This window comes from Oryctolagus cuniculus, chromosome 8, assembly GCF_051225735.1.
Source record: "Oryctolagus cuniculus isolate XC-2025 breed Fujian yellow rabbit chromosome 8, ASM5122573v1, whole genome shotgun sequence".
In the NCBI taxonomy this organism is placed as follows: Eukaryota; Metazoa; Chordata; class Mammalia; order Lagomorpha; family Leporidae; genus Oryctolagus; species Oryctolagus cuniculus.
In genome coordinates, this window is record NC_142874.1 from 94,685,253 (window position 1) to 94,710,570 (window position 25,318).

The window sequence follows — 25,318 nt, forward strand, 5'->3', positions numbered from 1 at the left end:
CCTTTGACAATATCCCACCAAAAGTGTGGTGTTTCCAAGCAGGAGATAAGCCACAGGTCAGGGCTTGCAAGGAGCCCACTTCTGGAGACAAAAGGTGAAAACCAACAGTGTCTTCTACACAAACTATGCTATTAATGCTTCAATTTTTTTAAGATTTATTTATTTATTTAAAAGTCAGAGTTACACAGAGAGAGGAGAGGCAGAGAGAGAGGGAGAGAGAGAGAGAGAGGTCTCCCATCCGACGGTTCACTCCCCAGTTGGCCACAATGGCCAGAGCTGTGCCAATCCAAAGCCAGGAGCCAGAAGCCAGGAGCTTTCTCTGGGTTTCCCAAGCGGGTGCAGGGGCCCAAGGGCTTCAGCCATCTTCTACTGCTTTCCCAGGCCATAGCAGAGAGCTGGATCAGAAGTATAGCAGCCAGGCCTTGAACCTGTATGGGATGCCATATGGGATGCCGACACTTCAGGCCAGGGTCACAGCACCAGCCCCAGTGCTTCAATATTAATCTCCTATAAATATCCTTTTAGTAGTCTCCAATAAAAATGTTTTTAGAAAATAAATATATACATTTTCTTGTTTATGAAGGTTATGTTTGGCTTCGATAGGCATCAAAAACAAGAAAAGACATAGATCTACACAAACATCATCCATTGTGCTATACAGTATTTGTATCAGTGACTAAAACTTCAAGAAACCTCTTTATCCACCTTCAAAGTATATAGCCAATCTTGGTTTTGGATGAAATTATAAGTTCCTTGCTTGTGTGTGGTTCAGGGTTCTATCCAAGTCTATCTCAGAAGCTTTTATCATAAGCTATCTTAGTCAATTTACCACTAAGACTGGGAAGGTCCATCCCCATCATTTCAAGTGATAAGTATCAACCTGCATTGCTTGAGGAAGGAAGCCCTAGAATTTCTTTTAACTAATTTATCCTGAGGGCTCATTACTCAAGAATTACCTGGGTGGCATGATTGGGTGACAGGAAGCTAAAATCTTACATTGCTTAGCTGAGTATATATTTAATCTTATTGTTGGAGGTGAGCCTTACCTGACACTTGACACTAATCACAAACACTGAAAGAAAGACCAGCTCACAAGGCTGGAATCGTCATCTGTGACCAATCAAATCTCACTGGACACAACCAGTGCTCAGTGGAGCATGAACGTGTTGTGCTGAGGTATCACGCCTGTCAGCCTGCTTGCACCTCTTTCCATGGTCTTACTAGGCTTTGTCTGCTCCCTGTCTATAAATGCAGCTTTTGTTAGCAACATTCATTGACAGATTTCAACAGTATGTTTTCCCCTAGTCTAGCTGTTAGTTCAGTTGTCAAATACAGAAATTTCTCTTAAACCTTCCAAGAATTCAGAACCAGAAGAAAACAGCAAAGTGAATGATAGATACCCATCAGGATTTCCCAGCAGGTGCTTAACTTTTTATGTACACTGCCTTCCCTGCTCCAGTTCTATAGCAAATGGAATACAGAGGAAACATACAGGGACTTCATAGGCATAGACAGATGGAAATACCAATGTAGATGAGTACTGGTTGCAATTGTCCAAGTACTTGGGATGATAAATTTTCTTATGATTCTTAGATAGTCCCTTAGGTAGCCCCCACATTGTATCTGAGCACTGCCCAATAGACCAGAAAGTTTTGATGATGAGCAGAGGCAGCACGAAGCAGAGAAAATGCTGAGGACTGGGTGGACCTTGGAGGTCTACCCCAAGAAACCTTCTTCACATTAGTAAAGCCACAGAAAGCAAAGGTAAATAATGGGGAATAATACTGTGCTGAATACCAGCTAAATGAGAGAAAAGAAAAAGAAGGTGCTATTGAGGGAAATTCTGAGATAGAGCGAGGAAAAATTGAGGTCTTTAAAAATTAGGTTGTCCAGTCTATAAAATCATATAGGCTGAACACGAAACTGGGCCTTGTCTTTGATTGGTTTCTGAATCCAGGTGGGTACAGTGTTCGAAACAGTTACAGTGATGGAAAAGGAATGGAGATTAATTACCCAGAGACTCCAGCAGGAATAGGATTTAAGACGGGGGATTTTTGTTTTTCACAGAGGATTATAATCTCCTTGCAAAAGTGGCACTTCACTATTTATGAGAAAATGACACCATGTTTTAGGGTCTAGTGAAGCCAAGCTCTGTGATACATCCAGAGAAGTGTGCACACTGCGGCTCTGGCCACATGCAGAACTAAGCAGGAATGAAACTCAAAATCCCTTTATCTTACAGTTTGCTTAGGGCTTCCAAACTGCAGCCTCGCCAATTCACACTCTTTGAGAAACCAACACTCATTCCAAACAAGGCCTTTGGAGATCCCACCGGAACTACATCAGGACCTAGAGAGTGAGAGTGGAAACTTCTGTCTCCATCGCAAGCAAGCCAGAAATGTGTAACTCGTTAGTAATCATTGCATGTCCTGGGCTCACAGGGCAGATTTATTCACGGCCACTTGGGGAGTGAACCAGTGAATGGAAGACCTCTCTCTCTCTCTCTCTCTCTCTGCCTCTGCCTCTGCCTCTCTATAATTCTGCCTTTCAAATAAATAAATATATCTTTAAAAAATTTTTTTCATCTTTTTCATACAAATTTAAAGCTTAAAGATAAACTTACTGAAAAGCAATTATTTACATGAACTCCATTATTATATGATTTATTTCTTAGTTAAAATCAAAGGATGAAACCCAGACTCTTCAAGATTTTAAACCCAACTTTTATTGATCCAAAATTTGGACATGAATTACATTACCATGAGTCCTTTGAAGAGTATAGTAATTTAATAAATCTTCGCTGATGCACTTGCTCTATGTTCTCTGGAAAATATCTTGTTTCCTCATCTACTATCAACGCCTACTCAAAATAGAATAAGTTAAGTTGATCCCAGTGAGTGAGTGAGTTGACCCAAATTTCTTAGGATCCTGTATCTGGCCAGGCCTAAAGCCACATGCCGCCAGCCTGGTCATACTGGCAGGCTGAAAGTGCATGCTTCCTTGGTGCAGGGCATGGCTGCCAGCCCTCAAGGACAGCCTGGCACACACTGGTTTCACCATCACCTATGATGTGTATCTATCATTGGAGTTTAGCAGTCACTGTGATGAATGATGTCTGGGATACCACATGGTAAGGTGCAAAAAGAATAAATTTCTAATCAGAAAACAGTATTCTGGTTCCAGTTGTGACCCTTATTAGCTCCATGACTTCAAGCATGTCTCCTCAAACCCCTGACCTCAATTTCCCATCTGTACATATGGATAATGACAGGTTATCCTACCAGTTTGTTTTTGAGATTCAAATAATATGTGATAGCACTTTGCAAACAATGAAGCAACACAAATGTAAAAAAAAAATGAATGTAATTGGTAATCAAAACAATATTTGGACTGGCGCCGCGGCTCACTAGGCTAATCCTCCACCTTGCAGCGCCGGCACACTGGGTTCTAGTCCTGGTTGGGGCGCCGGATTCTGTCCCGGTTGCCCCTCTTCCAGGCCAGCTCTCTGCTGTGGCCAGGGAGTGCAGTGGAGGATGGCCCAAGTGCTTGGGCCCTGCACCCCATGGGAGACCAGGAGAAGTACCTGGCTCCTGCCATCAGATCAGCGCGGTGCGCCAGCCGAAGCGCGCCAGCGGCGGCCGTTGGAGGGTAAACCAACGGCAAAGGAAGACCTTTCTCTCTGTCTCTCTCTCTCACTGTCCACTCTGCCTGTCAAAAAAAAAAATTTTTTTTTTGATTATTTGATGACTGCAAATTATCAACCAATTAGGCCATTCCCACAATACTAGGTTAATTGGTGATGCAAAAGAGATCACTTAAACAAAGACCCTGCTCTCCTGGGTCAAAAGTACTTTAGCGTGGCCAGTGTTGTGGTGCAACAGATTAAGCCATGATTTAGGATGTCCACATCCCATATGGGAATGCCTGGGATCAAATCCCACCTTTTGCTTCAAATATAGATTCCTGCCAATACCCCTGGAAGGCAGCAGCTGATAATTCAAATACTTGGGTTTCTGTCACCCACATGGGAGACCCAGATGGAGTTCCTGGCCCGGCGTTTGAATCATGAACAGTGGATAGAACATTTCTGTCTTTCTCTCTGCATCTTTCCTCCTCTCTCTGTCACTCTGCCTTTCAAATAAATGAAACTTTGTAAAAATTGCATTAGCCGAATATTTGTTCCTCTGACATGGTTGTAATTGTCTTTAGATGCAAACGTACACTTGAGTTATATAATACTGTCAAGACTGTAAATCTACATTGATTTATCCGTATTCATATTTTTCTTATGATTGGGTGAGGAGAATGAGTAATGATAAAAAATAAATGCTACTCCCTTGAAACTCTCTTGTTTCAGAGGCCTCTTTGGCCATATTTCATTGTAGGCAATGAATTTCAAAACAAAGAGCTTTCGCCTCTCCTTCTCTTAGAAAATAGATGAGTCATAATGATAGATAGGACTCAGTTATAAACCTGACTGAAGTTGGCATGGGAAGACCCACCAATCTAAGAGTCAGGAAATCAGCACTCTGGACCCCGCTATGCTAAAGGTACATGTTGCATTGACACAACAGCCAACCTCCATGGGATTTGTTTTTCCTCTATGGAATAAAGGGAAAGTTAGGGTTCAATTGTTCTTAACATTTTCATGTGTCTTGAGCCTCTTTAAGTCTTAAGAATTGTAGATACTACATAAGAGGGTACTAATATTATCTCCATCTTTTTAGATGACTGAAGCTTAAACGACTTAAATAATACAAAATAAAAAACCATGCCCAAGTTCAGGAATTCCAGGACCCTCCTAGGCTATCCTACAGACAACTTCAGGTCTCTTTAGAACTTATAATCTTTTCACCTGTGTGTTTCTTTTATAAAATGGATGGGACATATTTGAATCACACACAAAACTAGTCTCATAGGGCCCATTTCCTTACAATAATGAATTAAATATTACCTACAATTATTTATGCAACATTACCACCTGGTGAGCTCACAGCACAATAGTCTATTTTCAAATAATGTCAGCGTTTCTCAGTAATTGAAGTGCATTTGTTCTGTACTGATGACACCTAGAGAAGTTGCTGCTGGTAGACTCTGAGTTTGTTCACAGGCCTCTCTCTTCCTGAATGCAAACTACTCTAGACAGTTGTATCAACAACTATGGCCTTTCACCCTTGAGTCTTCCTCTGCAGAGATCCAAGTCAGTAGCAACAAAATATTGCAGTGGAATAAGTTCTCCAAAGATTTTGATCCTATGAACCATTTTTTTAGATTCCCAGAGACTATGCTCCATCTAAAGAAAAAATCAAACCAAAAAGGTCAGCTGGAATGCAAGGGGTGATCTCATTGAATGATAGCAAAGATAAATCCCAAGACCATAGCTACGCAGGAAGAAGGATGTGTGGAAAACAGAATTGAAATATTTTAGAGGATGTAGGAAATCTTAACTAGAATCTTGAAAAGAAAAGTTAAACAAAGGAGAAAAAAGAGGTAGTGAATTCACAACAAAAATAAAAGCTTGCACAAGAAACTCATTAAGCAGTGGAATTTTACAAGATTGAAACAATGCAAACCCTCAATATGGACTTGATCACAAAGCCTCTTTGCAAGTATTTAAAGAAACAAATACATGTACATGTGAAGAGGGGCTTAAGAGAGCAGAATCCTCATTTTTCTACATTTAATAGACAATATCTAAAATGAAATATGTTTAAATATTAGTGTAAGTTTGCTGTTAAACATATGTAGGTATTTACTAGAATCAGTAACTAAAAGAAATGAAAATCATCATATCTGAGGAGTGGAATATACATCTTGAGAGAATAAGGCAAACCTTATTTGACACTTATTTAACAGTATTTGACTCTCTTAAGATACCTTGATTTATTTGAAAGTCACAGTTACACAGAGAGAGAAGGAGAGGCAGAGGAAGAGAGAGAGAGAGAGGGAGGTCTTTCATCTGCTGGTTCACTCTTCAGATGGCCACAACTGCCGGAGCTGCACCTATCCAAAGCCAGGAGTCAGGAGCTTCTTCTAGGTCTCTCACACACGTGCAGGGGCCCAAGCACTTGGACCATCTTCTACTGCTTTCCCAGGCCATAGCAGAGAGCTGGGTGGAAAGTGGAGCAGTCGGGATTCGAAGCAGCACCCGTGTGGGATGCCAGCACTGCGGGCGGCGGCTATATCTGCTTTGCCATGGCACTGGCCCCTACATTGTTTGACTTTTTAAATTCTGTACATTAAAATAAAAATTGAACATTAACAAGATGATAAAAATGAATGTAAAATAGACAATAATCATATCTACCTCACTCAGGAGGATTTAAATACTATCACTCATACTATTATTTAAATACTATTTACGTGCTATTCTCATACTCTGAGGAGGCTCCTACCCAAGGTCATCATTACATAACTTTTTCCTGGACCTCACAGTAGCTTCCAGCTAGTATTAGAACTGAAGCTGTTTCATGGTCTTCCGTAATTTGTCTTCAGCTCTGAGACATAAGAACTTCTAGGGAAAGGACAACATCATTGAGTTTTAGGCAATCTGTTTGATTCTATGTTTCAGTGCAATATTAGTGCAATGCTGTAGAGTCCAGATCAATTGGGGGAAACTTTGTTTTGTTTTGTCAAGCTCCATGTGGGCGGTGCTTTCAAAGCCATCTCTCATTAAACCACTATGTTGCCTGATGAGCAATTCACACGTAACTTCTGATTGTATACACCCTAAACGAAAAACAAAATGGCATATTGATTAGGAAACCCCAGCTAGAGATACATTGAAAATGTGGGATTTTCACATTTGTGGGATTTCATGCATTTGGTTGCTGAAAGGAAATGCCCTGAACACTACCACCTGCTCAAGGTTTGAATGTCTTACAAACGCACTGACACTTTCTCCTTCCACCTTTGCCAGTGTGACTGCTGGGTTTCAGACAGAGAATTGAGAGCAATCACACCGGTCTCTTCATGGGAACAGTCTGTTCATTTCATCTGCCCAACAGCCACAATAACTACTGGACGTGGGCATGCAACTAATGGAACCCGAGCAACAGATTTGACTTTAGGAAAAAACCATTAAGGCTTCTCCACCCAAACAACCCAACCACAAAGGCAAACATCTCGTAAGTTTATCCCTTTCAATAGTCAAGAAACAGAGGAAGAAAATGCAGATGGTTTACTCTCATTCTTACTGGGATAAAAGCTCTGAGTACGAATCCTATTAAAATGCATGAATTTCCAGAACAATTTTTTCTACTCTACAAAGTATCTTTATACACATATTTTAAAAGTTGAAAGGGATTTTATAGAAAGCCCACTATCTGTACAATGCCTGTAATATAATGTCCCACTCTGTGGCTATCTATTAATTATGCAATACCTCTAAAGAAAAGGGATCTTCTTCTTCCAAAAGCAACCCAATTCTATACACCACAGAGGGTTTGGGAGATCTTTCTTTCATCTATGGCTCAGTGAATTCCACCCAAAGATTCTTTAATTTCCCTTGGAGCCATAAAAACAAACAAACAAAAAAATCCAACCTCTTTTCCACATTACAGTCTAAGATATTTGACGACGGCTTTCATTCCTCCCACCACACAGCCTCTTCTTCCCTCCTCCTCACCCCACCCCCTGTTTCTTGAGCTTTTCTCATTTACCATGGCCCTGATTTTGTTCACTGTGAAAGCTAGTGTTAGACAGAGCTTTGATTTGAGCAGGATCTCTAAGTCAGAAAAACCTGCTTTCTAATCTTACATCTACGCCTGAATATATATGAATCTTTGAGCAACTAAACTCTCTAAGCTTTAGTCTCGTATCTACTAGAAAAACACAATACTTGCTTCTTCATGACATGAGTGAGGAATGACTGCTGCATCATAAATGGAATAGATAGCAAGAAAATGTTGCCTCACTGCGGTAGTGGTCAAGAGTGAAGATGGCACAGTTCGTCATGCACCGAACAGGGAAGCATTCAAGTCTCACTTTACCATTCCCAGCAGGATCTGAGCAATGCTCACAGGGCAGTGTCATGATTGACAGGTCTTTGTCTCTTCTTTACTCACCCTTCCTTCATTCAACATGTATTACTCTCTGCTAAAATCAAGGAGCCACACCATCTTTTGCAACTATCCAGATCTGGCTTTGCGCAAGAATAAAAATAGAGTCAACATTGGATTGTGCTTTCTGTTCCGAAGTTTGCCCTTGTGGTCCTAACTGAAACATAGCAGCCTGCTTTCCCTATCATGAGAATGGAAGGGGGAAAGCAATAATAAAATTTGTCAGGCTCTCCACCTGTAGCGACTTACGATGTGCCCAGAGTTAAAGCAACGGTAGACAAGATTTTGACCGTTGAAGCAGAGCAGTTTCAGATTGGACAGCAATGTTAACGACAGCGGCGCTCCACATTTATTTGGGTGTCAGAGGAAATCTGTTTCAAGAAGAACCCCTGGCTATCTTTGGGAAAATAACCAACTTGAATTGAATTTAGTTCAATTTTCAAAACATGTTAATAGCAAATAACCCAGTGAATGAACACATCCAGGCACTATTTTCACATTGTATGAATAAGGACTCTGAGGGAAGAGAAATTCATGAGGTTTCAGGGGTTAGGAGTAAGTTAATAATACTGTTATTGAATTCAGGATTTTTGCTAAATGAGCACATAATAGATGTTCTTACCATGGAGTGAGAGAATGGTAACTAAGTGAGAAAAATGGAAATGTTAATTTTTTTCCATTATATTGATAATTTAACCATGTATCACAAATAACAGAAAAGTTATCTCTGAAATTAAGCAGCCAGAGTATTCAAGGTGAACTCCTCTGTCTTTCTACTAATTTCTTCTAAGAATTACATCGCGCTAATGAGTCAAAAGGAAAAAAGAAGAAAAAGTTCATTTTTTCCCAGATGTTTTCCAGCACAATCACAAAACTTTATTCAATTCAGGAAGATCATTTTATCTTGCTGTTTGCATTTAAACAAAAGAGCCCTAAGGTCAACATTGTGTGAGATATCTTGATAGAGTTTCTGGGCTCCTGGCTTCTGTCTGGTCCATGATATGGCCATTTGAGGAGTGAATCAATGGATGGATGATCTCTTTTTCTCTGTCTCTCCCTCTTTCTGATACTCTACCTTTCAAAAAAATGAAATAAAACTTAAAAAAAAATAATTGGGAGTGGGGATGCAAGAATTTGGTCTAGCAATTAAGAAGTCTAAAAGGCCAGCTAAGATGCTCACTTCCCTTTCAGAATGCCTGAATTCTAGTCCCTGCTCTGCTCTCAATTTCAGCTTCCTGCTAGAGCAGACCCTGAGAAACAGCCGGTGATGGCTCAAGTAGTTGGGTCTCTAACACCCACATGAGAAATGTGGATTGAGTCCCCTACTCCCAGCTTTGGTCTGGTTGTGGGCATTTAGGGACTTAATCAGCAGACAGGATATCTCTCCCCACCCCAGTCCCAGTAAAATAAGTAAAACAGAACTTTTTAACATTAAACAAGTTTAAAATAATAGAACTAAAATGTTAGAAAAGCTCAATCTAAAGTCAAAGACAATAAAGATAACAATAGGAGCCTTTTAAGTTACGTTCAAAGCAGGTAGAATCAGGAAGGTAAGATATCCGTGACTGAGAAAGATGGTATTATGTTAACAGATGTTTGGATGAAGGCAGAAGGAAGTCTCTCCTTTGCGTGCATCTTGCCCAAGGGAAGGATGGTCTTTATGTTAGAAAGCAGAGATGATCACTCTGCCCAGTCCAACTGAAACAGAAGGGATTCAAGGGATATTTCTCTTTTCAGCAGATTGCTTGAGGTTTGGGTAAATATCACCAGATGTATAATTTCAAATCCAAAAAAAAAAAATTCTTGCAAGCTTAATAACTAAAGGGCAACTTTCCACAGTACAGTGTACCTGATATCAAAAATATTCTATTAGGAATACAGATCTATATACCCATCACACGACATATAGGTGTAAAGTATGACGTTGCTGCCAACAACTGAAAATAAAATTTTAAAAAATTAATTTAGATCAATGTCAAGGAGAATAACCTTCAGCATTTTAACTGCAGCTATTTTTGTGCCTCAAACATCTTAAATTTCAGATTGCTTGAAAACATCATTTATTTCATGTATCAGGATATTTGCTTAAGAGTAAAGAAATTCAGAACATGCTCTTAGTTGTATCCAGAAAAAAAGCTAAATTTCTTTTCACTCAAAAAGAAAACAATTCAGTATTGGTCAATGTCTTTTGTTCAACCTCCTACTGTTTTCTCAGAATTAAGTGCAAGAATTAAAATTGTGAGAGATACCAAGATAAGCACAAAGGTAATTCAACTCTGAAGCCAGAATTTTGGAATAGTAGGTAAAGCTGCCGCTTGCAGTACTGATCTCCTGTGTGGGCACAGTTCCTATCCTGAGTGCTCCACTTCCGATCCAGCTCCCTAATATTGGTCTGTGAATGCAATGGAAAATGGCCCAAGTGTTTAAGTCCCTGCCAAATGGGAGACGCAGATGAAGTTCCTGACCTCAGCCTAGCCCAACTCTGGCTTTTGCAGCCATCTGGGAAGTGAACTAGCAGATGGAAGATCTGTCTCTCTCTCTCTCTCTCTCTCTCTCTCTCTCTCTCGGCTGTTGTGGCCAACTGGGGAGTGAACCAGTGGATGGAAGACTCTCTCTCTCTCTCTCTCTCTCTCTCTCTCTCTGCCTCTCTTCTCTCTGTGTAACTCTGACTTTCAAATAAATAAATAAATCTTTACAACAAAGCCAATCACATATTTGACTTTATCATCTTCGATGCCTGAAAGAGTTTGGTTGGGGTCATTGAGTGCAAACAAAGTTGGGTGGTTACTAACCAGAAATGCAAAGAGGAAGGAGATTTCTGATGCTCCAACTAGGATTAGGAAACAAATCAATGCTATCGACTGGAGAAAGATTTTTTTTTAATTATTGATTTCCAGATTCTTTTGATAAATCAGTCACCAAACTAAGAAAGCTCGGTTTCTACATCTTTCTATGACTTAGATGTATGGAGAAGATAATTTTTTAAGCCTCGATTAGAATCAAGAGAGAAAATAAGATACAGGGGAAGTGAGGGGAAAATGCTTCCCTTGCAGGCCCAGTGATGGTAGAAATAAGAAAAAGAGAGAAAAGGAGAGTGAAGTGGCCTATTGTGGATCCCATTTTAGGATCTGATCCCAGAAGGAGCCCAATATTTTATAACTGAAGGTAAACTGATCACAGAAACAGGCTATCGCCCCCTCTCCAGGTTAGGTTTCAGGTGAGAGATGAGCTGTTCCAACTTCTTCCTGCTTTGTGGCCACTTCAATCTGATAGGAAAGTGTAGAGGAGTGGGTGGAGGAGGCTTCAGAACTAGAGCTTCCTCTGCTATCTTTGGTGCCCAAATAGAACATGGAGAAGTAGGGAAAGTCTGGCCATGGTTGGGGGAAAAGGAGCTGCTTATCAGCAAATGCATCACAAAGAAATCTGTAGACAGAGCTACAGGTCAGGTGTCCAGAGTCAACACCAACTGCGATATCCCACCAGATCCAAGAGAGTACTCTAACTCTGGTGATGCCCAGGCTGCCCCATCTCCAAGCCATTCGAGCCCAACCCTACAGAGGTCACCCTGGTGGCAAACTTCACTTACAGAAGACAGCAGACAAACCATTGCAGGTCAACAGGAAACATCTAGAATGAGGTCCCTGAGTCTTGCCCACGCACACAAGCCCACCTAAGTCACACCCCTTCTCTCTACACTTCAGGAGAAAAAACTTGGAGAGAGGTGAGCTACTGGGGAAAAAAAGGCAGATTATTATCTAAATGGAACATTTAAGTTGCTAGATCTGATTAAGCTTTAAACCACATAGGATATTTACATGTTTTCTTGCTAATTAGTGAACAAGGGTTTTGAAAAGAGAGCAGTTAGTTATAGATGTGATTTAAAAAATTGCATTTTTATTCTGAGTGATTTGTATTTACAAATCTGCTATGTCTGGTTCTGCTCACTCACAAAAATCTTGATTCAAACTGTCAACAATTTTTTTTTTACCTACCCTGGTTCTTTATACTGAGACTTTGTGGGTATAACTAGAAGATTGCTGAGAAAGACTAAATTCATACAATGCTGAAAGAACCACATGCTGTTTATGATAGAGTTACCTAGGTTATAAACCTAAATCAACACACACATTCAGGTTCTCATTCTTCCATCTTCTCCAAAAGGAGCAAGGGAAGCCCTTGGTGCCAGCTCTTCGTTGGTCGCCTTTCGGATCGAGTCCTGTTCTCGCTGTGCTGAGATGCGTGTCGGCAATGCCCCATGCTTTCCTGTCTCCTGCTTGGATGTTGTTTCCTTTAGTCTAGGCTCTTCCTTATTGTCTCTACTGACATCTTAACACACTCTAAGTCCTCTAAGGCACGCTGTGTTTAATGAATCTCTACATCAGTTGGCTGCCTCAAATAACGCACAACCACTCTGCCTGGGACTTTTCCCCAGGATATGCGCTGTAACCTGAAAAATGTTCATCTGTCTCTAGGATCTATCCAACCTGCTTATTAGAATGACAGTGTTGTTATTGTGAGCTAGGTACACTCCTGCATAATAAATAATAATTTATTTATTATTTATTTATAAATAAATAAATAATAAATAATTGGTTTGCATCACTTGCCTAACCCTGAAGTTCTCTTTCTAGCAAAAATGTTGTCTAACATACCCTCTGCATAAATGGATTGAGTATGAGAAGAGCCTTTTACTGGTGCTAAGGGTTTCCTCCCCAGAGTTCAGCATAAAGCCACTATGAGAATTCCCAGGCAACATCATTAAATACCCTGCACCTAGTAGTGTGTGGTTTCATCACCAAAATGAGAGGTACCTTAGCAACTGCCATGCTCCCAGCACATTTTCCTCTGGATTTGTGCTCAGAATTAACATTTTTGACTGCAGTAGTTTTTGCAATTATTGCTCCCTGCTTTGGCTGAATTGCTTGAATTTTTAGTTTTTGTTTTTATTAGCCTTCTGAATGTCTTACAGTTTTTATAGTTACATGAGTACATTGCCTTCAGTGAGTCAAATTAAAGTTTAGGACTTTTTAAAAAAGTTAAAAATTTAATGAGATTGTAGGAAAAATTTGCTTGGGGACATTTCACAGTCTAATAATTAAAATTTTTGTTCCTCTGTGAAATCTAATGATAATTTCTCTCTAATGCAGCAAAATTTTCATTTAAAATAAATAAAAGGAGCAGGATTTTTTCTGTTCTGTCTTTACCTAAATAAATTTTTTAAAAAACAAAGACATCAATGGAGAATGGGAAAATAAATATTTCATTGAAATATTTAAATGAAAACAATAAACAACACCTCATGGAAAACAGAGTGAACTGACCCATGCTTTCTTGTCTTGTAAAAGGAAGTGGCTTCCTTGGACAAACCTCTGGCCAGTTAAACCTGGACAATGAGATTTTTTCCCTCTGTGTCATGTCTGCTACCTGGAACCCAGAATGAAACAGAAGGAAGACAATGTGCTAAGGTGAGAACAGGTTCCCTAAGATACACATTCATGCACTCAATAAGAAATAATCAGTTTCCTTTTTTATACCAGGTACTGAACTTTTGCTCACTAGAGTATTCAAGGACATGTCTCTACCTTCCAGGAGCTCACAGGCTGGTAGGGAGGATAACATGTGCACAAATAATCCTGATAATAAGAAAAGGGAATGGCTGTGTGAACCTAAATCACAAGCAGAGGCTCCCTAATAGGAAAAAAATAGTTTATTTGGGAATGAGTAGGAGATTTGCAAGTCTGGAGTAGCATACCATGGCGAACCATGGAAGTATACCCAGGGAGGTAAGGGAAAGTAGAGATTTTTCAAGGCAAAATGGGAGGACTACATATGGTATAGTATAGTTACTCTGAAACTATAATCCTTGGTGTAATAATAATATAATAACAATAATAATAATAATAATAACAAAGGTGGCTCAGTCCCAGGTGGGTAGTCAGTTGCTGGGCAGATGTGTTGTAGACAAGGCTTTTGTGCAAGGTTACAGTTCTTTGTGTAAGTTTTCAGTCCAGTGGAATCTCTTGCAATGGCTCCTGTTACCAGGCAATTGTACATGAGGCCTCTCCATTCATGACTGCCTGGATGCATCATTTAGGTTTTGACATAAATGACTCCATTTTGGTACTGGCAGCTCCCACAGTTCAACTGAAACAACACCAACAATAGTGCTAGAGCAGTTCAAAGGAAGAAAATGCCTTCAGCTTGATGTTTTGGGGAAAGTTCAAGTATAAAATGGCTTTCCACTTGAGCCTTGAAGAATAGGTCTGATTTCCTACAACAGATATGAGAATTGTGATTTTACAAGTGGAGAATGAAATAAAAATGTAGAGGAAAAAAGCCGGAAAGTCTGTTCATGGCATAGAGGTTACTGAAGATGCAGACATAGAAACAAGGCGGTGGTGGGAAATACCAGCAGCAGAGAGAAGGGAAAGTACTGCTTAAGAGGTTGAAGGGCAGAAGATACTTGATCTTCCATCCACCCCTGCCCTAGACAGCCAGGGCACGGTCAGGAACTCACAACATCTTTGAATTCCATTTTTCCATGAAATTTCTGAAGTATTCTTGTAGGGTGGTGACTAATGACAAGCTAAGTGTGTTGGACAGTCCCTGCTGTGTGCCAGGTGTTCTGAGTGTTCCAGGTACCTTACGTATTTAATCCTTGCTGTTACTCAGTTTTGTTGCCTGTTTTACAAAGACAGGCACTGAGAGAGTAAGTGACTTGCCAAAGGATCTCCTTTGGCAAAGCTGGGCTCTGAGTTTAGACTCCACTCTGAGGGAGTAATGTCTTCAAGAACTGTTGTTTCAAGAGAAAATTGATCACCTTTCTTTTAAGATCAGTGTGAGTTTTTTTTAATGTGCTTTTCCTGTTCATTTGTGTTTTTGTTTTGTTTTGTTTTATCTTTTTTTTAAGATTTATTTATTTATTTGAAAGCCAGAGTTACAATGAGAGAGGAGGAGAGGCATAGAGAGAAGTATTCCCTCCTCTGTTTCACTCCCCAATTGGCTGCAATGGCTGGAGCTGTGCCAATCCAAAGCCAGGAGCCAGGAGCATCTTCCAGGTCTCCTACATGGGTACAGGGGCCCAAGGACTTGGGCCATCTTCCACTGCTTTCCCAGCCATAGCAGAGAGCGGGATCGAAAGTGGAGCAGCCAGGTCTTGAACCGGTGCCCATATGGGATGCCAGCACTGCAGGCGATGGCTTAACAAATGCTACGCCACAGTATCAGCCCCTGCTTTCATGTTTAATTCAAACACAACACAAATCTTATTCGTTAGCCTTCAGCATCTTAAGTATTGGATATATAAAAAATAAAATTTGGTTTTGAGGAACTCAAGACCATTTTTAAAAACTGGAGGACTGAGGAAGCTCGGTGTGTTCAACAAAACAATGAAATATGCTACTTAAGAGCATAATCCTGGGGCCAGCATTGTGGCTTAGCAGTTAAAACTGTGGCCTGTGATGGTGTGTCCTGGCTGCTCCAGTTCCAATCCAGCTCCCTGCTAATGGCCTGGGAAAAGCAGCAGAAAATGGGCCAAGTGTTTGTGCCCCTATCAACCAAATGGGAGACCTGGTTGAAGCTCCAGGCTTCAGCCTGGCCTAGCCCTAGCCATTGCAGCCTTCTGGGGAGTGAACCAGAAGATGGAAAATCTTTCCCTCTGTCTCTCTCTTTCTCTCTCTCTCTCTCTCTCTCTCTCTCTGTGTAACTCTGACTTTCAAAATAAATAAATCTTAAAAAAAAAAAAAAAAACATAATCCCCTGGAATAGAAAAGGCTGTGTTGGGATGCATCGCCTTTCAGCTGTATTAGTTCAAGTTGGCTGATTTAAGAATCTGTGCCTCATTAGAGGTAAAAATGTAAACAAGATCAAACAAAATTTACATGAAATGTTTTATTCAGCTGAGTTTTCCCTGAAATTCAAATTGGCTGGATAAAAACAAAAACAGTGGAAGACTGCTAACAAAGTAAAAGATGTTTTAGAAGACCCCTGTACGTGATAGCCATAATTTCAGAGAACAGAGATACATCTACAGTTAAGAAGACTTCTGAACCAATTTCTCCAAGAAACCTAGATACTGCATGTCTTATCATTTAGCAGAAGTTTCTGACATCAAAGCAAAAGAAAATTTTATGGCAAAAAGGAAGGAAAAAGATAAACAATTTTAGTCTATTGAAAACAAATTAATTCTATTTAATGTTTTCAAAGACATCAAACATTCTATTTAATATTTTCAGAAATATTAACTAGAAACATTTGAGGGTATTAGGCAGGTTCACATTGACCAGTGAACACTGAATGCCACTGTTGTTTTATGTTCATTACTCATTAACAAGTTATTTTCTGTGCCCTTTAATATGGGGGAGGATTCAAACAACACCACAATGTTAGAATCATCATTGTGGCCAGCACTGTGGCTTAATGGGCTAAGACACTGCCTGCAGTGCCAGCATCCCACATGGGCACCGATTCGAGTCCCGGCTGCTCCACTTCTAATCAGCTCTCTGCTATGGCCTGGGAAAGCAGTAGAAGATGGCCCAAGTCCTTGGCCCTTGCACCTGTGTGGGAGACCCAGAGGAAGCTCCTGGCTCCTGGCTTTAGGTTGGCCCAGCACCAACCATCTCTCTCTCTCTCTCTTTCTCTCTCTCTTTTTCTACCTCTGCCTCTCTTTAACTCTGCCTTCCAAATAAATACATAAATCTTTAAAACAAACAAAAAAGAATCATCACTATCTAGAGTCAATTAAGAGGATTTTTCACTGGAAGGCACTCCTTATTGGGACCATCTCTACGGAGCAAGTTAATCCCATGGTTCCCTGTTGCAATACGAACTCTCCTATCCAGAGGAGAGGGCAGAATCAGGGACACCAAAGGGAAGCAGGCAGCATCAGCACAGACGCAGACTTTGCCAAGGGCTGTTTTCCTCAGTGCTCTGTGCTCAGTGGCTCGTCACTAAACGACACTGCCCAGTTTCCTGTAGAAATCTCACTGAAATGGCTGCTTAGTAGAAAAGGTAACAAGATCAATGACTATTTGAATAGTCGTTGATCTAAATTTTTTTCTAAGGTTTAGTAAATATTTGAGTAGAAACAGAAAAGACAAAAAGAATTTAAGGGAAAAGATAGACACTTCTCATACTTTATCAACTTTGTGCTGATAGGAAAGTACCCATCTTATTTTCTATGAAAGTACTTAGCCTAGGGCCAGCACTGTGGCATAGTAGCCTAAGCCTCCACGTGCAGCACCAGCATCCCGTATGGACACTGGTTCAAGTCCTAGCTGCTCCACTTCCTATCCAACTCCTTGATATGACCTAGGAAAGCAATAGAAGATGGCCCAAGTGCTTGTCCCCTGCACCCATGTGGGAGAACTGGAAGAAGCTCCTGGCTCCTGGCTCCTGGCTCCTGGCTCCTGATTGGCCCACCTCTAGCCATTGCAGCATTTTAGGGAGTGAACCAGCAGATGGAAGACCTTTTTCTCTGTCTCTCCTTCTCTCTGTAACTCACCTCTCAATAAATAAATAAATAATTTTTTTTTTTTTAAAAAGAGGGGGGGCGCGCTATGGCACAGCAGGTTAAAGCCCTGGCCTGACACACCGGCATCCTATATGGATGCTGGTTCTTGTCCCGGCTGCTCCTCTTCCGATCCAGCTCTCTGCAATGGCCTGGGAAAGCAGTAGAAGATGGCCCAAGTCCTTGGGCCCTTGCACCCACATGGAAGACCCAGAAGAAGCTCCTGGCTCCTGGATTCAGATCAGCGCAGCTCCAACCCTGGCAGTCATCTGGGGAGTGAACTAGCAGATGGAAGACCTCTCTCTCTGTCTCTACCTCTCTCTATAACTTGTAACTCTCTCTTTAAATAAATAAAATAAATCTTTTTTTAAAAAAGTACTTAGCCAAATACAAAATTCTTATATCATCAACCTTAAGGAGAGAATAGGAAAAATAATATTTTAAAATAGTGAAACTAACTAACCAAAACCACCTCCACATCCTTATTTATCTTTAGAAAAATAATAATTTATTTTAAATCTGTCACATTAGTCATACCTACTGGCCTAAAATAACACAGGTCAACGTGGAACAACAGAGTTGAAGAATGAATTTCTAGCAGTGGCTTTAGGTAAGAGTACCATAAAATAGCAGTGTTAAAAAATTACACATACAGGATATAGGACTGGGAAATCTGATGTTTTTAAAGTATCTTTTTGTTTATTTGAGAGTGAGTATGAGAGAGAGCGAGAGCGAGAGAGAGAGAGGAGTCAGTCTGCTGGCTCACTGTCCAAATATCCCAGAGGCCCACAATGGCCTGAGCTGGGCCAGGACAAAGTCAGGGGCTGGGAAATCAACCCAGGTCTTCTACATGCATGACAAGAACCCAATTACTTGACCTTTCACCACCAAGTCCAAGGTCTGCATTAAGAAGCTGGAGTCAGGAGCTGGACATGAAGAGAACCCAGGCATTCTGATGTGGAACAGGGGTCTCTTAACTGCTAAGCTACATTCCTGTCCCAACTCTGTTCTTTTATTTATTTATTTATTTTTATTTGACAGAGTTACAGACAGTGAGAGGGCAAGACAGAGAAAAGTCTTCCTTCCGTTGGTTCACCCCCAAAATGGCCACTATGGCCGCAACTGTGCCGATCCAAAGCCAGGAGCCAGGTGCTTCTTCCTGGTCTCCCATGCGGGTGCAGGTCCCAAGCACTTGGGCCATCCTCAACTGCCTTCCCAGGCTACAGCAGAGAGCTGGACTGGAAGAGCAGCAGTCAGGACTAGAAGTGGCACCCATACGGGATGCCGACACCGCAGGCGGAGGATTAACCAAGTGAGCCACGGTGCTGGCCTCAACTCTGTTCTTTTAAAGAACAACACACACAACCAATCAAGACAGCCATGAAATTTATAGGTGTCTTTTTGGCACTTATTACTTATCATACATGTTTGAAGCATATTGAGTTTGGTGAGAAAAATGAGCAAGACATGGTTCTTACCCTTTAGAAGTTCACCAACTTAAGCTTGGGGGAAGGGGTGACAACAGGTAAATATAAAAAATTAAACACAGTCTGACAATTGTGGTTGTAAATACTGGCAAGTACTGGATGTCAGGAAACTTAATTCTATTTCTTTGCTTTTTTCTTCTTATTACATCACAATGTAAAATTTTTTAGTTTCTCATATCCCAAAGTAGACCTAAATGTTATCCTGGGTGTACCAAGGAGAATTGGCTAACACGAAGAAAGGAATCTCTGAAAGTCAGAGCATCTCACTTCTTAAGTGACATGCCAGAATACAATTTATTTGCCAACATCGTTTTAGCTTTTCAGGAAGAGAGCAAACAAGTCTATTCTTTCAGTTTGTTTACTGAAAAACAGGTCTCCAGAGAGCCTGCATCCTCTCCTTGTCTAGGTCAAAGGCAGATTTTTCCACCCTCTCAGAGCCCTACTCCTCCTCCACATATGCAAGGATCACGGTAATAATCCCTACATCACATGGTGGCTACCAGAATTTCATAAGGTCTCTAACAAACAAAGTGTCTGGGACCCTTAGTAAGTCTCAATAAATATTCACTTCAGTTAAACAATTCAGTTGTTGGAAATGATAGCTATGCCATATGTGTGGATTCCCAGAGACAGGTTTATTTAGTTATGGGATAGGTAGGGTATTGAATTCCACTGGATGTTAGCATACATTTTGTTTCATGAAAACTGTCTTGAACGTGATATTGTCAAGATTCAGTCTTGAAATGTACCTATTACCATCCAATTGCCTCGTGACACCATAAATGTGGATCTTTCAGATCAGTGTGTGATTTACAGACAGACAGTATAAAGCTTAACACTGAAACTTAGACCACAGCTATAGCGTAAGACAGGAATGAGGAACAGGAGGGGATAAATTTGAGGAGGGAATTTTAAATGGAGGAAGACATACAGAAAAGCAGCTCTGCGGGCTCTGTAATTTTTTTGCTCAGGGTCAGACAAGCACCTTGGAAAGGGGATTTCATGCTGAGTAACTCTTTGAATCAGACAGGAGTGCTTCAGTGAAAAACTGAAGTGTAAATCAGATAAGCTTGGAAAAGGAAGTCCAGCCCCTCTGAGACAGAGGCACAGCCTCGCTTACATGCTTCCCTACATTTCACAGTGGAAAACAGAGGGAGAGAGAAATGTGTCAGCCCAGGTTTCCTGGAATGAACACATCTCACTCCACATGTTTAACCAATGCATCTCTTAAAAACCTTTTGTGTACGTACAGTGTACACTTACTGTAAGCTGTTTCCAAAACATTTTTAGGCAGCCTCTCATCTCTATTTCTTTCCTTTCACTCGTCCTAATTCTTAGAGTGTCCTCCCTGTCTGCTTTTTCTGCCTGTTTGAACTACCCTCACCTACTAAGACGTATTCAGTAACAGTTGAGACACCCCTTGGGTATGCCTATCCTATATCAGTGCATCTGGGTTCAAGCCTGAACTCTGCTCCTGGTTCCAGCTCTCCGCTAATGCAGTTCCTGAAAGTCATCGGGTAACTGCTCAAGTGGTAGTTGAGTTCCTGCTACCCATGTGGAAGACCTGGAATGAGTACCAGTCTCCTGTCTTCAGCCTGGCCCAGCCCGTTAGGAGTGAGTCTGTCTGTCTGTCCTTCTCCCTCTCTCTCTTGGTCTTTCAGATCAATTAAATAAATAAGTAAAAAATAAAATTTTGAAGATTTATTCAAATACCACCTTCTCCATGGAACCCCTCAGTGCCTCCCACTGAGCTTAGCTTCTCTGGCCCCTCTATTTTTACGACATTTGATATCTATCTCGATTACAGGTAACACTTAACTACACACCAGGAAGGAAAGTGCCTTTGTTTACTTCCTCTACATGGGAGCTCTTCAAAAACTATGCCTTTTACATCTTTGCACACACAGTGCATTTGTAATCACTTTTACGTGAGTGAATAAATGAAAGCTATGTGGTTTAAAGCCATAGTGTGTGTCATTTGTGCCTGCATAACAGATACGATAGCAGATATTGTGCTGGCCAAATAACCATCTTGTTTAGAGAGATGCTGTGAGCGATTCATTTTCAGTGATGCTCTAGAGGACTCGGGAAATTATTGAACCGTGACACAACAGCTAGACATCCAGGTGACCTACATTTTAAACTTAAGACCAGTGAACCAATTCACAAATTGGATTGGCAAGAATAGTATGAAAACATGCTTCTGGGGGCAAGGCCTTCTCGGGAGAAAATTTGCTAGGTGCACTTAAGATTACTGGATTTACAGCTGCATTCATAATGCCTTTTACCAAGGAGTTACAGAGGCATTTGAGAGGAAAACAAGAATGCTGGTGATCATTTCCTTGATGCTGCCACTCTGCACTTCATGCGGCTTTGTCTGTGAGGAAGCCCTGCTCTCCTGGCTAAGACTGCATGCCGACACTTCACCTTCGCTGCTTTCCCTTTATTTTTTGTTTTTGTTTTTGTTAATTTTATTTGAAATGCAGAGAGGCAGAGACAAGCAGAGAAAGATCTCTCATATGATGGTTTACTCTCCAAATGTCTGAAACAGCCAAGGCTGGTCCAAGCCACAACAGGAGCTAGGAACTCCATCTAGGTCTCTCACAAGGGTGGCAGTGTCCCACGTACTTGAGCCATTACTGCTTCCCAGGGTGGGCATTAGCAGGAGCTGGACTTGGAGCAGAGCAGAGACTCAAACCCAGACACTCTGATACAGGATATGGGCACCCAAGCAGTATAATAACTGCTGTACCAAAAGCCTGTCCCTTCCTTTTTTTTTAAGAAACAAGTACTTAGAAGTAAGTCCATAGGAATGTATGCAGAAGTACACAGCTTTACAGTTACAAACTTCCTCCTCCTTCTCTTATTCCCATTCACTTACTTGTAAGAGTATGTCTTAGAAACTTGTCATGGGACCCCAAATCCCATTAAGCTGGGTGGTAAAAAATGACATCTTAAGTGGTAAAGTGAACATATAAACAGGATTAAGTGTTAAAGTGATCATATAAAAAGGATCCAGTGTCTGATAATAATAATAGATATAATTAAAAAGAAGAGAGTGTTCCAAAATGGGAAGCCATCCACACAGCAGACTCATAGAATTACGATCGCTTTAAGTAACACTCTGACCTCAGAATCAGCCCTTAAGGCTTCCTGGTCTGGCTGAAAGGCCTGTGAGAGCATTTCAGGCATGGAAAGCAAGACACTGGCAAAAAAAATGTTCTACATGAAGGATCTCTGTGAGTGAGACCCCAATGGAAAGAAGTATCCATCAAAGAAAGATGTACTTTTCTCTAAAGGGAGGAGAGAACTTTCACTTTGCTTATGGCCTTGTCCAAATACTGACAGAGTTTGTGAACTCAAAAGACTTCCATAGCCTAGGCGGCTCATAACAAGACCCTCAGGTGGTCATGGATGTCATACATCAGAGTGTTAATTGTTATAGTAACAACAGGAGTCACCATGCACTAACTCCCCATGCAGGACCTCTGTCCTAAATGAATTGTATTATGAAAGTTAACTATAAAAACTAGTTCTCAAACAGTTTTTATGTATATGTGTGCATGTGTGTGCAAATTGTTGAAATTTTTACTTAGTATAGTCTTCTGTGTACAAAGTTAATTGAAAATGAGTCTTAATGGAGAATGGGACTGGGAATAGGAGAAAGAGGAGGAGGAGTGGTGGGAGTGTGGGTGGGAGGGAGCATAAGGTAGGAAGAATAACTATATTACTAAAGTTATACTTATGAAATTTGTACTTAACACTTTCTAACATATCATATCCTTTGCTCTTCTGCTATGTCTACCATTTGCCCTCCATTTTCCTTGGTAGATTACAAGCTCTACAAGAAGTCCTGTTCTGTTCACTGATGAGCTGAAGTCTAAGATATATCAACGACAGGGCCCTGTACACAGTAGGCCCCCAATAAATATTTGTTAAAAAAAATCAATCAGTGATTAAATAAACACTGCCACGAAAAGCAATTCTCTGCTGGTGATATTGATAAAAGGGCATAAGTGGAACTGCTGAACATATAACATAGGGAGATCAAGAGATTTAACATGCCAAGAAAAACAATGTGTACTGTTTATTTTTACATACAGAGTCTCAGTTAAAGAATGACAGAAAAAGAAAAACATCCTCCTGTTCACAATGTCCAGGAGGAATTACAGATACAGTCTATCACCAGGGGATGAAAAACTGTCTGCTGGTCATGCATACATATGCAGGGTAGTGTAAAATACTGTTGTACCACTGAGTCCCTTTTTAGCAGGCCCAGAGTGGTTTCCAACACAGCACGGTTGATTATCAAGGCTGAATAAACCCATGGGATAGGAGCTGTCCTCAGGTTGTAGGATGATTGACAACATCACTGGCTCTGCTCACCAGACACCAGTATCACCTACCCCACTCCCAGGCTGTAGCACCCAAATGACTCCAGAAATGCCCCAGTGTTACCCATTGCCAAGTGGAGGAGAGGCAAGCCTCCCCCGTTGAAAAGCACTAATTTAGTTTGGGGAAAGTAGCTTGCCATCCTTTCTTCTCTGGCCTCCCTTCCTCTTCTTTTCTCCATTCCTCCACCCTTGTAATTTTTTTAAAAAGATTTATTTTGTTTATTTTAAAGGTAGAGTTACAGAGAAAGAAGGAGAGACAGGGAGAGAGATCTTCCATCTGCTGGTTCACTCCCCAAATGGTTTCAAGGGTTAGGGTTGCGCCAGGACAAAGCCAGAAGCCAGGAGCTTTTTCCAGGTCTCCCACATGAGTGCAAGGGGCCCAAACACCTGGGCCAACTTCTGCTGCTCTTCTCACACCGTTAGTAGGGAGCTGGATTGGAAATGGAGCAGCTAGGACTGGAACCATCACCCATGGAATTGATCCCATTGAGATCAATGGGATGCTGGAGTAGCAGGTGACACCTTTACCTGCTGTGCCACGCCAGCCCCCACACTTGTAATTTTGACCCCTGTGCTCTGCCTGTAAGACCCAGGGTCAATCCTTGAGGGTTTCAGATTCACGGTGGCCACCATTCCTGACTTTGCCCTGGAACACTAAAGCACGATCCTCATTGGCTGTCTCAGGAGTATGTGTATGTCTTATTCTTCATAGCAAAGTACCACCAGAAACAAATGCAAGGCAGAGAAAGCAAGTTCATCTCACCAAGAGGGATCATTTTCACAGCACTTTTCTGAACATTGCTAGACAAGATTTCTGCTGTGATACCTGCACCCCGGGGGACAAGGGGAAGGAGGAGGAGAGAAGAACAGCGCACCTTCTTGGCTACACACTGTCTCTTACACTTGTTTATCTCAGAAGTAAGGGAAATGGAGTTCCCAAGAACTGTGCTGTCTTTCATAAGAGGCTTTAATCAGAGTGGTTTTCACATCTGACACCCTTAAAAAAGAGTCAAAAATCCGTACCTTCAGCTGGTGACACACGATCCAGATGCTGGGTCTTATTTGTTCCGATTCTTTAAAAGTCATTCTTAGGCACAAAAAATCCTTGTCAAGTCCAGGAGAAGCCAGAAGGGGTAGAGAGAGGTGTTAAAAATTGTAAAGGTTTCAATCTCAGTTTTGCCTTCAAAAAAACTTTTTTTTTTCAAAAAAAAAAAAAAAAAAGAGGCTTCTTTAGCCTTCAGAATAGTTTTGCAAATCACATCTCACAACACCACCATCTAGATAAATGCACTGGATGCCCAAGATACCAGCACTGAATCAAAACAGTCACTATAAATATCAGAGTGAATCAGATTCTTCCCAAGGAGCAAGTCTGAGATTCTCCAGGAAGCTCTGATCTCTTAGGGCATGATGGGAATCATTTCATTTTCAAAAATTTAGATCTTTGAACACACAGCAAAACAGGGCACACCCACACCACAATCAAATTGAGGGCTTATTTTCCTAAATTCACAGCAGCAACATAAAAAGCAGAGACAGAAAGCTGATCTAAGTTGGATACTGTTTCCCTTGTGCCTTTAAAAATTTTCTACTTTCCCAAGATTTTTATGCCCATAACAACATGCTTTGCATATCTCTAGACTATTTCTTTGCATATTTTTGGCCTTGAATGCATCATAAATGCAAAGCTACCAGTCCCTCTTGTGCCATGCCCTCAAGAAGACCAGATGAGGGGCCAGCGCTGTGGCACAGAAGGTTAACGCCCTGGCCTGAATTCGAGCATCCCATAAGGATGCCAGTTCTAGTCCCGGCTGCTCCACTTCCCCTCCAGCTCTGGAAAGCAGTGGAGGATGGCCCAAGTCCTTGGGC

The 25,318-nt window shown here is 41.2% G+C and overlaps 1 protein-coding gene and 1 long non-coding RNA gene across 3 annotated transcripts in view; one reads left to right on the forward strand and one right to left on the reverse strand.

Moving 5' to 3' along the window:
- Positions 1 to 25,318, forward strand: part of DDIT4L (DNA damage inducible transcript 4 like) — a 382,966-nt gene that overhangs the window by 338,069 nt on the left and 19,579 nt on the right. The gene's annotated exons all lie outside the window — the stretch shown is intronic.
- On the reverse strand, positions 139 to 24,768 carry LOC149125093 (uncharacterized). 2 transcript variants are annotated; one of them, XR_016212391.1, is made up of 2 exons: positions 24,473 to 24,768; positions 139 to 428 (listed from the first exon to the last, which is right to left on the reverse strand). It is a non-coding gene; the product is annotated as an uncharacterized LOC149125093 (long non-coding RNA). The 2 variants fall into 2 exon arrangements; XR_016212392.1 differs by lacking the exon at positions 139 to 428 and adding an exon at positions 2,708 to 6,729 and having other exon boundaries at positions 24,473 to 24,757.